Source organism: Ciconia boyciana, chromosome 1 (genome assembly GCF_034638445.1).
Source record: "Ciconia boyciana chromosome 1, ASM3463844v1, whole genome shotgun sequence".
NCBI lineage: Eukaryota > Metazoa > Chordata > Aves > Ciconiiformes > Ciconiidae > Ciconia > Ciconia boyciana.
In genome coordinates this window covers 187,000,259-187,014,971 of record NC_132934.1, presented here as the reverse complement: position 1 = coordinate 187,014,971, position 14,713 = coordinate 187,000,259, and the positions used below count along the sequence as shown (strand labels likewise).

Sequence of the window (14,713 nt, the reverse complement as noted above, 5' to 3'; positions counted from 1 at the left end):
ATTGGTTTTTTCATCAAAAATCATTTTAGCTCATAAGCCATTCTTTCCTTATCTTGATGAAAAGAAAATGATCAGATCTCTAGATCAGTAATGTTGAAAACAGCAACAGCAGTGATCATCCCAGCTGCATGTTTTTTTCTGACGTGCTTTCAGACCTGAGCAGTTCCGCATGCTGTAAATATCAGTCTGACTTACACTCAGGCTTCAACCTCACATCAGGCAACAGCAAAAAGAAATAGGGGCTGTTTAAATGCAGCAAGGCTTGGAAATAACAATTTTTTAAAAATGCCAGCATGTCAAAACATTGAAGGAAAATATTGAAGTGTAACAGTGTGCTTCCAGTTTGTCTGTTGCTGAGTGCTTTTTCTATTGAATAATTACATCTTCTAGGGTCTAAAGCAGTGGTTCATTGTATGTAATGCATTGCTGTCATGCCACCAGGCATTAAAAAAAAAGAGATTGAAATTATCTGGAGGAAACCAAATCACTTCATTTCAAAGACAAATTAGATTGATCTATCTTACCATTCTCTATAGATTTCATAAGCACATTACTTGTTGAAGTGGTATCAGGCATTTTATATATTATAGCAATTTGCATACGTTCATTAAGCTGTGCTTTGTAAAGCTTTCTGACAGGGGCATTTGATGAATCCTTTCGTGAACTGCATTGTTTCTTTACGCGGAGCAATCTGTTAAATCATGCCTTTGTCCTTCAGTTTGTCAGAATCAGTAAATGAAGCAGATGTTAATAACTGTGGGAGGGTTTGGGGGGTTTTCAGTGTTTGCAGAATATGGGATAACTGTGAAGGGCATGATGTGTTTGTAAAAGCGACAGCTGGTGTTATTAAAGGTGGAAAGTGTGCTACAAGTAAAAACCTTCCCTGGCATCTTTTAGCAACTCTGTGAGGTTTTTTGGAACTATCAGATGGGTAGCCGCTTGTAAAATAAAACACCGCTAATGTTATGCACAGCAAATCGCGAGCTTATACTTACATACAATTGTTCTTATCTTTGGCTGCAAATGTTCTGTCAGAGAGCTATCTCAGCCATGCAATAACTCATAATGTTTCTCTATAAATTTGTCATAAGAAATTCTCAGGTCAACAGTCCCTCGAGATGTGTCTTTGAGCAATATTGTTTCATATATTACTGCATTAGTAGAATTTTACACCTGGTTGGTGTTTTGAAGGTTACTTTTACGACACAAGTTTTGCTGGACCTGACAGTTCAGCCCCTGGAATCTACTACCCATCGTGAAGGTCACTTGGCTGAAGATGTTACAGCCAGGGAACAGCATGCATTTAGGTGGTTAACGTGCTTCAACTGATGGGTGGTAACTCCTGTCAGGGTATGGTAACATGAGTGCTTGTAGTCAACTGTAGAGACCTTGCAAGCGAAAATAAAACACGCAGCCATAAAAGTGATAAGAAATGAGGGGGATAAGTAACAGGGGAAGGCAAAGCATGGGGAACGAATGTATGTGGAAAAAGTCTTACATGGCTAATTGATGGAGAAGGAAATGCAGAAAAAACAGAGGACATTTCTGTAGAAAATAAAGGGTGAACTTTGGCCACCATCTGATCTTGCAGATTTTTATCAGTATTACCTAGTAAATAGCTTCCACTCCTATTAGAGGTGATATTTGGCTGATTTTCACATTAACTTTAATGGCATTCTCTTTGTGATTTCTCTACGCCTTTTATTGTGGAAATCTCTTTTGGGGAATTGAGTAGGAGATGCAAAGGGCAGAGATGCAGTGGTGTTACTTGTGCCTCTGTGACAAAATCTGAACTTCTGAGCCTGGCTTGTCTGCAGTTGACATCAGCAGCAGGAATGGCAACATAGTGCATACAAAAAATAAATCCAGAAGTTGTCATATTTATAGAGATTGCCTGAAAATATGTAGAGAAGACCAGTGAGGGATTTCTGTAGTTGTTGTTCTTGCACATGAAAGTAGGCAGCAGCTACAAATCAACGAACTGTTGTTTTAGTAAGAAGAATTGGCAGAATCTTCCATGCAGTTGCTGGATAATTTCTACTGCTTCTGTTTCTCAGAGTGAGCCTTATCTTTCTGTCTGATTATCTGGCAAAAAATGAGCAGTGAAATAATTAACCATGCTGATATTTACATTTTGTCTCTCTGCTTGAAAATTACCAGCTCACAGAAGGGAACAGAGGGAGTCTAGGACTCCTTTGGTGGGCTGAGCCTTTGGAGAAGAAAATGTCTGCTCTTCAGCTGGAGCACATAGGTGCTCCCAGCCAGGTGACCATTGATGCATAGCGGGTATAGGCTGTTCTATAACTGATTTGTCTCAACTCCTCTGGGGTGCTTCACTTTGCCTACATTGGGAATCATGCGGTGGGTACCAGTGGTGCAGCTGCAGGCAAAAGGTCTGGCAAAATTGTGGGGAAAAGAAAGAAACAAGACTTTTTCTAATGTGGACTCTTTTTTTTGTTTTGTTTTTAAAGAGCTGTGCCTGTCTAGCAGCGCTGTGTGAAACAGTGTGTCCTGCTGCAGAATTCAAAGATGCTAATGGTGGCACAGAAATACTCAATACAGCATCTACTCATGATGGTGAAGCTGATGTGGTCATCTCAGAGGTCATGGTCCAGAACAAAGTTTGGACCAAGGGCATTTGGACACGTGAACTATTTTTTCCTCTTGTTTTTCTTCCTTTGTATCTTTCCTTGGTCTTCTGAGCCTGTTTCTTTCTCCTGATGCATCCTCCTCCTCTTTTTTGCATCCTTAAGCACATTAGACTTATCAAATGCCTTACAGAATCATAGAATCATTAAGGTTGCAAAAGACCTCTAGGATCATCTAGTCCAACCGTCAACCCAACACCTCCATGCCTACTAAACCATGTCCCGAGGTGCCACATCTACAAGTTTTTTGAACTCCTCCAGGGATGGTGACTCCACCACCTCTCTGGGCAGCCTGTTCCAATGCTTGACCACCCTTTCAGTAAAGAAATTTTTCCTAATATCCCATCTAAACCTCTCCTGACGCAACTTGAGGCCATTTCCTCTCATCCTATTGCTAGTTACTTGGGAGAAGAGACCGACACCCACCTTGCTACAACCTCCTTTCGGGTAGTTGTAGAGAGTGAGAAGGTCTCTCTTGAGCCTTCACTTCTTCAGACTAAATAACCCCAGTTCCCTCAGCTGCTCCTCATAAGACTTGTTCCCCAGACCCTTCACCGGCTTCACTGCCCTTCTCTGGACACGCTCCAGCACCTCGATGTCCTTCTTGTAGTGACGGTCCCAAAACTGAACACAGGATTCAAGGTGCAGCCTCACCAGTGCCGAGTACAGGGGCACGATCACTTCCCTCGTCCTGCTGGCCACACTATTTCTGATACAAGCCAGGATGGTGTTGTCTGTCTTGGCCACCTGGGCACACTGCTGGCTCATGTTCAGCCAGCTGTCAACCAGCACCCCCATGTCCTTTTCCGCTGGGCAGCTTTCCAGCCACTTTTCTCCAAACCTGTAGCGTTGCATGGGGTTGTTGTGGCTGTGCGAGAATCACCAGGAGAATTTACAGAGACTCTAGGACTAATTGTCATTAGGTGTTATACATATGCTTACAAAAATGTACATCTAGACTTTCATATCTGTAGCAGAACTGCCATGTTCAGCATTTTTGGAGAAGAAAGAGGTAATGCACATAATGATATCCCTGATTTTTCACGTGGTTTCCCTATTCATGCTACTGTCTTGCTGCAAACTAAAGGCAGAATATTGCTTAAATGTACATAGGGATGCTTGTGGTTTCCTAATACATTTATATTTTCTGCTATGCCACTAGCACTTTTGCATATTCAATATGTTGGTTTTGTTCTTTCATTACAGATAGTTGTAACAAAATTGCTATTTGAAAATTTGATGTGTTTTCAGAGTTTTCCACTAATTTTGAACTAGTACGTAGAAGTTGCCTAAGAATCTACACAGTATTATATATATCTTAAATTTAATAGCCTATAAATTATCATACCATTGTTCTGGTCACCCACAACACGTTTCATGTGATGCACAACTTTAGAAGGACTAGCTCATAAATTCATTTCCAAATACTAATTTTTCTTATGTTTTTTTTCTTTTGTATGCTTAAGCCATCTACTTTTAGTGACTTCTAAGAATACGTACTATCTCCTTTTCAGATCTTGGACTCTGAACTTGAAGCAATTCTTGGTTATATGCTTCCTGAAACTTGGAGAATATCTGCAATAAATAGGTACGTAGAATGGATACATTCATGTTTTGTGTTGGATGATTTGGAGTGTGTGTGAGTTTTGTTGACAGTTTAATGCTGAACTTCTTAAAGCTCTTCATAAATCTCAGCTGTGATGAATGGGACAGTATGATGGATCTTTGCCGGCTGAATTTTCAGTAGCACATGTGGTATTTATATGGCAGAAATTGGGAAGGTTATGATGCTCACAGTTTCTCAGAGAGAAATGGTAGCCAAACTTACAAATTTAACTTCAGACTGAACAAAAAAGTGAGTCTCCACGAGCAAGTAAGTTTTGAAGGTAAAATCAGTGAGTCAGAAGAAGTAGCGCTACTCTTGACCCCCTCATACTTGAGGCTGTGCTTTAACTGGCTTTTCGTCTGTGTTTCCTTTGGTTTTCTTTGCAACTGCTAAAGGTAGTAAAGGTACGAATGTGACTAAATACTGGGAAGAAAATGGCCATAAAGGTTGAAATCTTGGGTACATTGAAGTTCCTGGAAATTTTCTGAGGTATTTCAGTGAAGCTAGTATCTCACTTGGAACATTTACAGCAAATATTCAGGCAGTTTCAGAAATACATTCTTGCATATAATGAAGCAATTTTTAGGTGATTTCTTTTTTAAAAGTCAGGTCACACTTTATGATGCTTGAAACTGCTGAACTCCTAGCAATGGAGAAAGGGAAACAAGAGAAGGTTTAGAAGATTTTATTCTTTCTGAAGAGTTTATAGACATAGACAATTTTTTGAGTCTCAGCTCTAAAGAGGAAAAGGTTTCCTGAATACATGGATGTAACAAGTGAACTTACCTTGATCTGTATGAGAAACTTTGAAGAGATTTATAATGGGGGAGAGGTTGAATTCTTCTTACGAATAAAATCCATGACCAGTTTTTGGTGTAGAGGACTCCTCCACAAAAATGGGTTTTCGCAGTAAGTTGCTTGTTCTTTAAAAATCAGAATGCAAAATATTTTCATAGTGTGCGTCATCTCAAGGTCCCAAGATGTCTCGCAAAAGCTGGAGAAGAACCATTGTCTCCATTTTATGTATGGGATCAGGTATGTGCCTGGATCACGTAATCTGTGATTGTCCTACTACTGGATCTCCTGGATGTTCAGGCCTGAGTCCAGGCCTGTCAGAGGATCCTATGCCTAATGGTGCTTTCAGAGTGTATGCAGAAGATCTCAGCAGTGTTTCTAATGATTACATTTCCTTATTATTTCTCAAATCTACGTCAAATTGACGTGGCTTTATTTCTCTTCTTTTCATCTATTCCCTCTTTATGGTGCATTTCTTCGGTCTCATTTGTTCTGCTTTGTTTTCTCCTTGGCTCCTTTATTTTGCTTTCCCATGGTTTTTTGCTTTTTCCTCCTCTTTTTAATTCATTTTCAGTCTCTGGAGATTGGCAGCAGTGGGATCTTACACAAGGAGGAGCTTCAGAAAAAAAATCATAGCAGAATGAGCTTCCCTTTTACTGCCTCTCTAGAGAGCCTGCTGTAAAAGGCAACTTGCTGTCATCCCTGTACATTTTCTTTTGCAGCCAGCTCTGCTGGGTGTCCCCTTTGTGCCCTGTGAACATCTGTGTTGCAGCTTATGTCTGAACCCAACTGGAGAACAAATGTGTGAACCTGCTTCTTATTTTGAGCAGGAAGCTGCTGCTATTAGTAGGGCACGTGGCCTTGGTTCACCTGCGACTTCTAATCCCTGTCTGGGAGCAAACCAGCCGTCTGTCCTCCCCCTCCCGCCACCGGTGCCCTTGCCCGGGGGGGTAGCACATTTCCCTGCTTTCCTCAAGACACTGCCCGATGCCTGTCAGTTGTCAGAATTCATTTTCTCCCTGATTTTTTCCCAAGATGTCATGCAGAAAGGAAGAAAGCAGTAAGCACTGTAGGACTTTTATGGCACAGCTTACTTTCTGTTGCTCCTGGAAACTTCTCCCTGCATGCACGCAGTCATGCAGGCACCACCCAGTAGCATCACCTTTCTGCATAAGGAAGAAATCTTCAAGCCCTGAAGTATTCAGGCTCAAGGGATGCTGGAGCAGAAGAGGAAGCCCCATTGCCCAGGCTGTGCACAGGATTCCAGGAAAAGGCGACAATGTTTCTGTGCTGGTTTTGGACACAGCACAAGACAGCTCACTGAGCGTAAATTGTGAACTTAACCTCAAACAGACTTGCTTTAAGCAACTTTTTACTTTAAAAGAAAAAAAAAAAAAGGGTGAAGAAAAAGAAGCAGCAGCGCTGCCCTGTTTGCAAAAGCGCTATCCCACTTGGGCGTGCTCAGCAACATTTGAAAAGCGTAGGTGATGAACTGCAGTCTTTGTGGCATATGTGTGCCTCCGAGAGAAAAACGAAATCTGTTGTGTCAAGTTGGCTTCGGCTTATGCTCGAAGGGTTGTTGTGATGAGCCTGGAAGGTGTGGAAACTTTTGTGAAAGATCAGTTGTGATGGCAGAGAATGACTGTAACTCTGGGGGGAAGAAGCTGGAGAATTTGAGGTCAGTCTAAATCGGCAGCCGTCAGCTGGGAAAGCAGCACGGCCTATTTAGCAAGAGCGTGCACCAATTCAACAACTTCCCTCAGATGTTTGGGTTGGAAGGACTCAGAAATAGCAAATCTTCCCGGCTGACGTTAGCTGAAATGGCTGCTGGGCAACCCTGTTTTCCTTCCCTTTCAGTAAATGAGCTCCCTTTTGGTAGAAAGGTACGTGAGTTTCAGAGCTTTCCAAGCCAGGTTAGAAAAAGTTGGCCCCTTTCTTTCCAAAATGAACCGTTGAGGCAGTCCCAATGCACTGCAGACGTCTCTGCGTGTGTGAATCCTGTGCAGGCAATGGTCTCCCTTGTTCATTTGTGTATGCACTTGTTACGGAGGGAAGGGTTGGTCTGGCTGACTGTACAACTGGGAGTGCTAAACAGCTAAAATTTCTAAACAAAAAAATCTGGTCCTCTTTAAACGTTGGCGGACAGATATCTGTCTTTCATCTGTGGCAGCCTCTGCCAAACAGCAGAAGAACTGCAAAGTTTGTGTTCTGAAACCTTGGAGAAATAACTGGCATGCTCCAACTTATTTTTTTTAAACTACACGCAAATCTGAAACATTAAACACAGAAACTAACGTTAAATTGTGACAAGCAGGCAGAAGCTGGGAAGTTCAGCTGGAAGGGTTGTGCCTCCTCTGTCCGTACGGCAAAGCTCCCGTGCAGGCCACGGAGCCCTTCGGCACCGCTGCACGGGCATTGCCATCGATTAACAGCGGGCAGCGGTCGCCTACCGGGGAGGCAGTCCCCTGGCTGTCCCCTGCAGCTGGGTCACCCAAAGCGTTGCATGGCCTGACGTAGCGGGGAGGAAGGTGGCTGGTAGTCTTGCAGGTGTGTATGGCTCACAAGACCCCTCCGGAGGTGCAGCGTGGCTGTTTTCCTCCCCTTACAACCAGAAAGGTTGTACACCGCAGCGGACAGTGGTGGGTGTGAACAGCTGTTTCCTCAAACAGCTCCTTGCTGGAGTACTTGAGCAAGGGAGCTCCGTTCAGAGGAGAGGGGAACATGGATGAAACAGCGGGCTCTGACCACTCTGTTCACTCCTTGGGGCCATGGGCTGCAGGGAAGAATGTTGGAGCAGCCTTGAGGCTGCTCCAGCAAAAAGCTGGGGTTGTAACAGCCCTCAGCCAGCCCTGAGCCAGGAGTTACATACAGATGTTTCGTCTATTCTTGTTCTTACTCGAGGCTTCATCCGAAAAGGACTGTTTCTGTTGGTGAGCTTTGGAGCAGCCCCATGGAGCAGCTGGGAAACAAAGCAGGACTGTGCATCAGCCAGTACTGACGGGGCAGTAGCAATTTGGTTTGGTTAGAGAAGGTGTCAGCTTTTAGTGGTTCCCTGTTCATTTTTAATTTGCTTCCCCGTCTAGGCACTGCGCCGTATTTAGTAACGTGCGTCTCTGCTGTGTTGTCCCTTCTATTTATCAAAGTTATGCAAAAAAGTTATGCATTAAAATGCTTCCCTTTTCTGAACTGGCTTGGCATTGCGACCATTTGTCTCCCTTTGCAGTGCTAGAAAATGTGTGTTTACAATAGGTGATTACAAGGACGCCACTTTGGTACCTGGGAATCCGGGAGCAATGTCTTCTGATGCACTGGAACAGTCGTGGCTGAGTCACGCTGCTAAACATGCCGTATGTAACCAAGTAACACATGGTGTTATTAATTGAGGATGTCAGTAACATGTTACACAACGGTCAGACTTAAAAATTAAAGCACTAATAAGGAGCTTTGAAATAGCCTTGTTTCAGATTCGTTACTGTTTATAACACCAGTAATTCTGAACAGAAATTTAATTCCAAATGCAGGAAAACAAAGGAAAAGGAAGGCAGTCTTTCTGCTTAAATGGCTTAATGACTTTGAGTATTTAATAAAGCGACAGTCCCCTTACGATGTGAGTGTGCTTTGTCCACCTTACAGTACTCACCTAGCTGGCTGTCACGTGCAGGAATCCTCTCTTTAGACCTCCTGAAGCTCCATTGCAGAGTTGCTGGCTGTCACTACGTGCCATGCATGCATGGGGTGAAGATGGTAAGTGTCTGAGTGGGCTTTTTAATACGAACACTCAAGAAACCAATGCCAACAGTAAAGAAGTGGATACGATCTGCTGTTGATTCTGTTATGCCTTTTTACTGTGTTTGCTTGAGGAAAATGTTTCCGAATTGGAGAGGCAGGTGCACACTCATGTGTGGTGCTTTCTGTATAGATACTAATCACGCCTTCTGCTTCCCGTCCCTGTGCATCCCAGTGATGCGTATTGCTATTCACTGCGCAATGATTGGGTCTGTAATCCTACCCGTGCATAAAGTGTGCGATAGCCAAATGTAGCAACATGGGAACAAAGTGCCATTATTTTGTCAAGACAAGATACCCAGCACAGAGTATCATAAATTGATCCCAGGAGGACAGACCTAGAATATAAACTGTGGTGCTTTGAATATATGCATGTTATAATTGTATTAAACGCTTTGCAGCAATTTGTATTGTATTACAGCTGATAAAGCATTTTACCTCCTAGTAACTAACGAATGTAAATAGTGTTGATATTTTTCTTTCCCATATTTATAATTACATTAATTGCTTTGCGTATTAATAACAAACAGTTCAGTGTCAGAGCCCAAGCTGTAGCTGCCAGTAATCCACAAGCAACTTGTTTGCATATTCAAAATACGAAACTGAAGAGTAATTGCGCTTTTTGCAAGTGCATATCTTCACAGCTTAAATTTTACATAATAAAGCCCACTGCGTTACTTAAAGGTTGTCACGTTCAATATCAAATCTAGTGCTAATAGAACGTCTTTCAGAAATGAAGAGAAACTTTGTGCTAAGAGATCAGAAGACATCTGATCAAAAGTAAATGAATAACTCACATTATCTAGGAATTTTGACTTATTTTCAAATAAAGCTAAACTTTGAAAAAGATGTTTCCTGCTTTTGAAAATAGCCTTTTTCAGAAGCCAGAGCTGGAAGATCCACATGCAGTGCAATTTTTGTTTTTGTAATGTGATTTAATTGGGCTAACAGTCTCACGAAGCATTCGAGGATTGACTAAATCTTTTGAATGGGAGCTATTTTTTTGGAAAGTTTCCAGAGAAGTAATCTTTCTCCATTGGTATTTTGCAGACTTTAGCATTTTTATTCTTAGAGACAAAGCAAATTGAGATTTTAGCATCAATCTGGCTAAAACTTCAGTTAAAGAAAGCCTCCTCTTCAGCTTTCTTGTTTTTTTTTCATTTATTTTGCTTTATTTGTGTTGAACTCCTTGCTGGGGACCAGCATTTAATACAGCTGATGGTCTTGAAAGTTTGCAAACCACTGGCATTAGTGAGGGCTGCAGAGTAAAGAGTCAGTTCCAACTGAATATTGCAGGTGATGCTGAACTATCCGGGGAAGAGCAAAGGTTGATTAAATTCACAAAATGAGGTGATTCATAGTTTTCTAAATATGTCACTCAACCTAAAATTAACTCAATTATTTACTAGTCACACACATACTAATGAATCCTGACAATCACAGTCGACCTGCTGGGGTGAACTTCACTGTCACCTAATATTATTTCCTCTGTATTTTCCCTAAAAGGAAAGAGTGATTGTAGAATTTATCACATTCAAAGCAAAAATGCTTGGGGATTTTATTATTTTTTTAATACCTGCAATTCCAGGGCACTAGTAAATTAATTACATTTAATTAGTAAGGCTATAAAAGAGGCACTTCTTTTTTGCGAGAGTGTCTCCTTAAGTTTAATCCCCCAGAGATTTAATGGGTGATAGTGATGAAAGTGGCTGCTTCTAAGTCAGCATCAATGATATTATTTAAGAAATAAAGTTGAGGTTATCTTTTAATGCAAAATGTGACAAAATTATGAAGACATTAAGATAATACAGTAAATATGATTTATTATTATTTCTAAAGTTAGAATCACCTTGGAATGGCATTTTTTAGCTGTGTGTTAATAGTAGCTACAAGAAATACGTAAGAAATTTGTAAGTTAGCCAAAATCTTAAATGGGCTTATCAACATTCCTGCTAAATACAGAAATATATTATTTAAAGAAAAATGCGGTTATCCTGCATTTGTACTTGAGTTATGGGTAAATCTCCAAAAGGCTGCCCTGGATTATGAAATAGTATCTCTCCCTTCCCAAGGTTTTTCCCCCAAAGCTTTACAAAATCCTGGATGAAACTCAACATTGATCCATAAAATAGACATCACTGTAGCATTGACATGGGTAGGGAACAACAGCTGAAGAGCTTTCTGGCCTACAGTTATTTCTGTCAGGAAAATGGAGCTAGATAAAGAGAGAGAGAGAGAGAATATTTAAAGCTGCTGGGCAACGGCAGGCTGTTTGCAGACAGCTGCATGTTCAGCCTTTTTGGCTAGAATGGTTAACTGGCTAATTAAGTAGACAAGTCAGGTCTCAGCATGCCCTTGGGGAGAAGTCTGCCGTGCCTCAGCTTCCCATGAAAGTTTTGGCAGAGATGGGTTTGAAGCTGCAACAATCTCATTGTGAGATGGGTATGAGATGGGCTTGCTAGAACCCATCTTACTGGATTTTACTCAGTGGCTGCCACCCACAGAGAAACATAAAATGTTTAAAAACCCCCTGCAATTTTGAAAACTGAAATTAAGTCATCACATTCAATTGAATTTCTTTCTGGGTTGTTCCAAATTGTTGCTGAATTTGTTTGGTTGTTTGATTTTTTGTGGGTTTTTTTGAAATAATTTCCATGATTTTCTTACTTGATTCATTCAGTGACATCAGCTATAGTGACCGAACAGTTGTTTCCGTGGTGACAAATTGCAGTGTTACAAGCACCCTTGAATGGATCAGGTAAGAGAAACAGATCAACTAGAAATGGAGAAAGTTTGCTTGCAAAAATAAACCAGAAACGTTGGGTAAAAGTTTGCAGGAGAATATCTTGGCAGTCTAAAAATTACTATAATACAGCTGAGTCTTCAATACATCCAAATATGCCAGCATAGCTAGTTTCACAGTGAAGCACAAAGGGATCTGTCCACATCTGGTAACAGCAACCAGCTGGAGAACACTTAAAATAAATAAGTAACTCCATAATAAGAGTGAATGAATTTAACTGCAAGAAAAAAAAAAAGCTTCTTGCCCATCCTCTAAACTATGACAACTAGCATCACAGCTCATTGTGATTAAGGTCTAGCTTATTAATAAATTGCATCTTAAAAGGATATTGAGTACTTCTGTTATATCACAGCTCCAGTTCTGGTTCCATACTGGCATGAGCCAGGAGGTCGACTACTGAAGATGATGGAGTTGTATCAGGCTTACGTAAATGCAGGTGAAATCTGACTTGCGTTCACTATGTGTAGCAAGGAATGTAGGTCCAAATTTAGGAGGCCCCAGATGATGCTGTTGTATGGTATACTGTATCATCACGGATTTAAATACTATTTGGGATACATGCTAATAATGCCAAAAAGACCCTCAATGTGTACAGTGACAATAAGTATTAATTCCACTACTGTCATGACAACTCTCAGAGGGAATATTGTGCCTTGCCTGGGCTCAGATGTTGTTTCCAATAAGTATGGAAATAATGCTCACAGTGCTGCAATGTGTTAGGAGTTCTCAAGGGAAATCTCATCAGATTATGTGATAGGTTTGAAATTAATCCATGTCCCCACTGTATTTACGTAATATACAATTGTCTCTCTGATGGCTTATAAGGAAAGGTAAACGCTACCATCCTAAATCAGCGAGGGGACTTGCTGCAATACATTCTCTTAGTAGAGACTACATTTCTTTGAGAGTGGATACAGGCAACTCGGAAAATGATTATATAACTTTCTTACACTGCAGACATATCGTTGACTGTTTTGTAACCTCATTATGCCACATCATCATCTTTCTTGCAGTTCTCCTTGCCACCACTTCAGCAGACATTAATTTTTACGTCATCCTTTTGAAAATGTGAAAGGGAAAAAAATGTTGAGAGCTTCTTGCTTCTAGCATGGATATTGCCCAGCCATAGATCCATCCATCCATCCACTTGTCATTCCTAGATTGCTCTTTGGTGAAGGCTTCTTTACAGAGCTGCTCTTGCCTCTTTGCAGACTGGTTTGGGATTGTGCTAGGCTTTGCTTGTTCAGGTGTGCAGAACTCCTGTGTCATGTTAGACCAAAAACTGTCTTCTCACCATCTTTCCCCGAGGAGCAAGGGATTATCATCCATGGAGTAATGTACACTTCACCACACTTGTAAGTAGTGAATATCTCAAGAAGCATATGACAAACTTGCCATCCCGTGGGTTGAATTTCTTGAATCCTGTCTGCTCTGGAGGGCATAAGCTAAAAACTCAGTTATGAATCCTTATAAGAATTGAAGCATGCAGGAAAGATGTTCTCTAATCAAGAAGTCTTAAAAGGACTGGAAGAAGAAGGGTCTTTTTCAGTGATCCCCTTCTACCCTAAAGTTTGAATACCAGCGCTAATTAGTTTTGGAGGCCCAGGGCAAAGGGAAGTTACCACAGTGTGAAATGCCATATGAGATGTGCAAGGGCTGCTAGCCTGGACTAGACATTTACTTTTTTAAAGCAAAGCGACTTTCTATGTTGCTTTTGTGAACATGGAAATAAAACAAGGGAGACACCGTGCCTTTCTGCAGCTCCTCGTTCCTCTCACTGATTTAGCTTCATTTGTATCTGGCTTCCACATTTAGCTCCCGGTCTTCCCTGGGGCTTCCTTCCCATTGTAAAATCCATTCTTTCTCCAAAGGCATTTTCTTTGCTCCTATGTAAGTTCTTTCTCTTCCTTGAAGATTCAACAACTCAGTGAAGAACCTCTAGGATCCTTTCTGTTGACTTTTCTTCTTTCCCGATTAGAAAAGATTCTTCTTTTCTTTCCTGTCTACAGACAGCCTTACCTTTTTCCTTATTGTCTGTGCTTGCCTTTATTCTTAAGAGGACCCATCTCCTCTCCCTTCCAATAGCCACTAGCTGTGGCAGGCAAAGGGTTGATCGTGCAATCCCCTTTCTATCTTTCTGCAAATTTGTTATGTTCATGTAAACATTTGGTACAAACAGTGGGTTTGATTTGCTATAAACTCTAGTTCTACTTAGAGCTGCTTTTTTTTTCTTCTCAATTTTGATAGACTGTTGGATCAGTGTATCAGCAGTCACATCTGACACTAGTGTCAAAACACAATAGATACCTGGCTCCCTTTAATTAATCACGTAGAAAACAAGAGAAAACCCACATAACAATTTATTTCCTCTAATACGAATGCTTCCAGATTCCAATCGTCTTTATCAGCTTTTAAAAACCATCTGAGTATATATTAGAATCTAGTACATTTTATCTGATAAGTACAAATGCAAACACCTTCTTTTCTACTTCTTGTTATTCATGGTGGCTGGATTTTGTATGTCATTTGTAATTGTATTTTTCCCTCATATGCATTGGGGGATGAGAAAGGACTATATAGCTCTTTGTTCTTGTTTACCTTGCTGAGCCAAAGCTGTTAGAATGGGCCATGCACCATCCAAAGAGCCGTATGCTAAATTCCCATCGATTAATCACTGAGATGACCAAAAAGGAAACATAGATTGGTGATACGGCTGCTGCTGACAGCACAAATACAAGACAGTGTGGTTGCAGCACAAGGATCTGAGGAATCATTACGACTGCTAATGATGTATGAGATGGAAAGAAATCAGGTTGTTTCAGAATCAACATTGGGTTTGCAAGTGACAGTCTAGGGAAAAACAATTGTTATTATTTATCAACTGAACTGGTTTTCAATTGAATTGTTTGGGCTTTTTAAACTTTATATGCTGAGAAATTAATAATTTAAGTACACCTCTTTGTGCTTTCTGAAGCATTGAAAAATATGAACCTGAATAGTGTATGGTACTTAAAATTGTGTTTCGCGTACAGGTATTTATCTATTTGTCATGTGGAAGGAAAATTAATAATCTTC

The 14,713-nt window shown here is 40.9% G+C and overlaps 1 protein-coding gene across 8 annotated transcripts in view; it reads left to right on the top strand.

Moving 5' to 3' along the window:
- ENOX1 (ecto-NOX disulfide-thiol exchanger 1) overlaps positions 1-14,713 on the top strand; it is a 394,890-nt gene that overhangs the window by 91,547 nt on the left and 288,630 nt on the right. For 4 of the 8 annotated variants that reach the window (XM_072850165.1, XM_072850162.1, XM_072850163.1 and 1 more), the window contains exon 2: positions 4,163-4,236. The exons of 1 other annotated variant lie outside the window; for it this stretch is intronic. The gene's annotated coding sequence lies outside the window, so the exon portion shown is untranslated. Of the gene's footprint in view, positions 1-4,162; positions 4,237-11,515; positions 11,594-14,713 lie in introns of all 8 variants that reach the window. 3 more of the 8 variants (XM_072850167.1, XM_072850168.1, XM_072850169.1) reach the window with 1 other exon arrangement.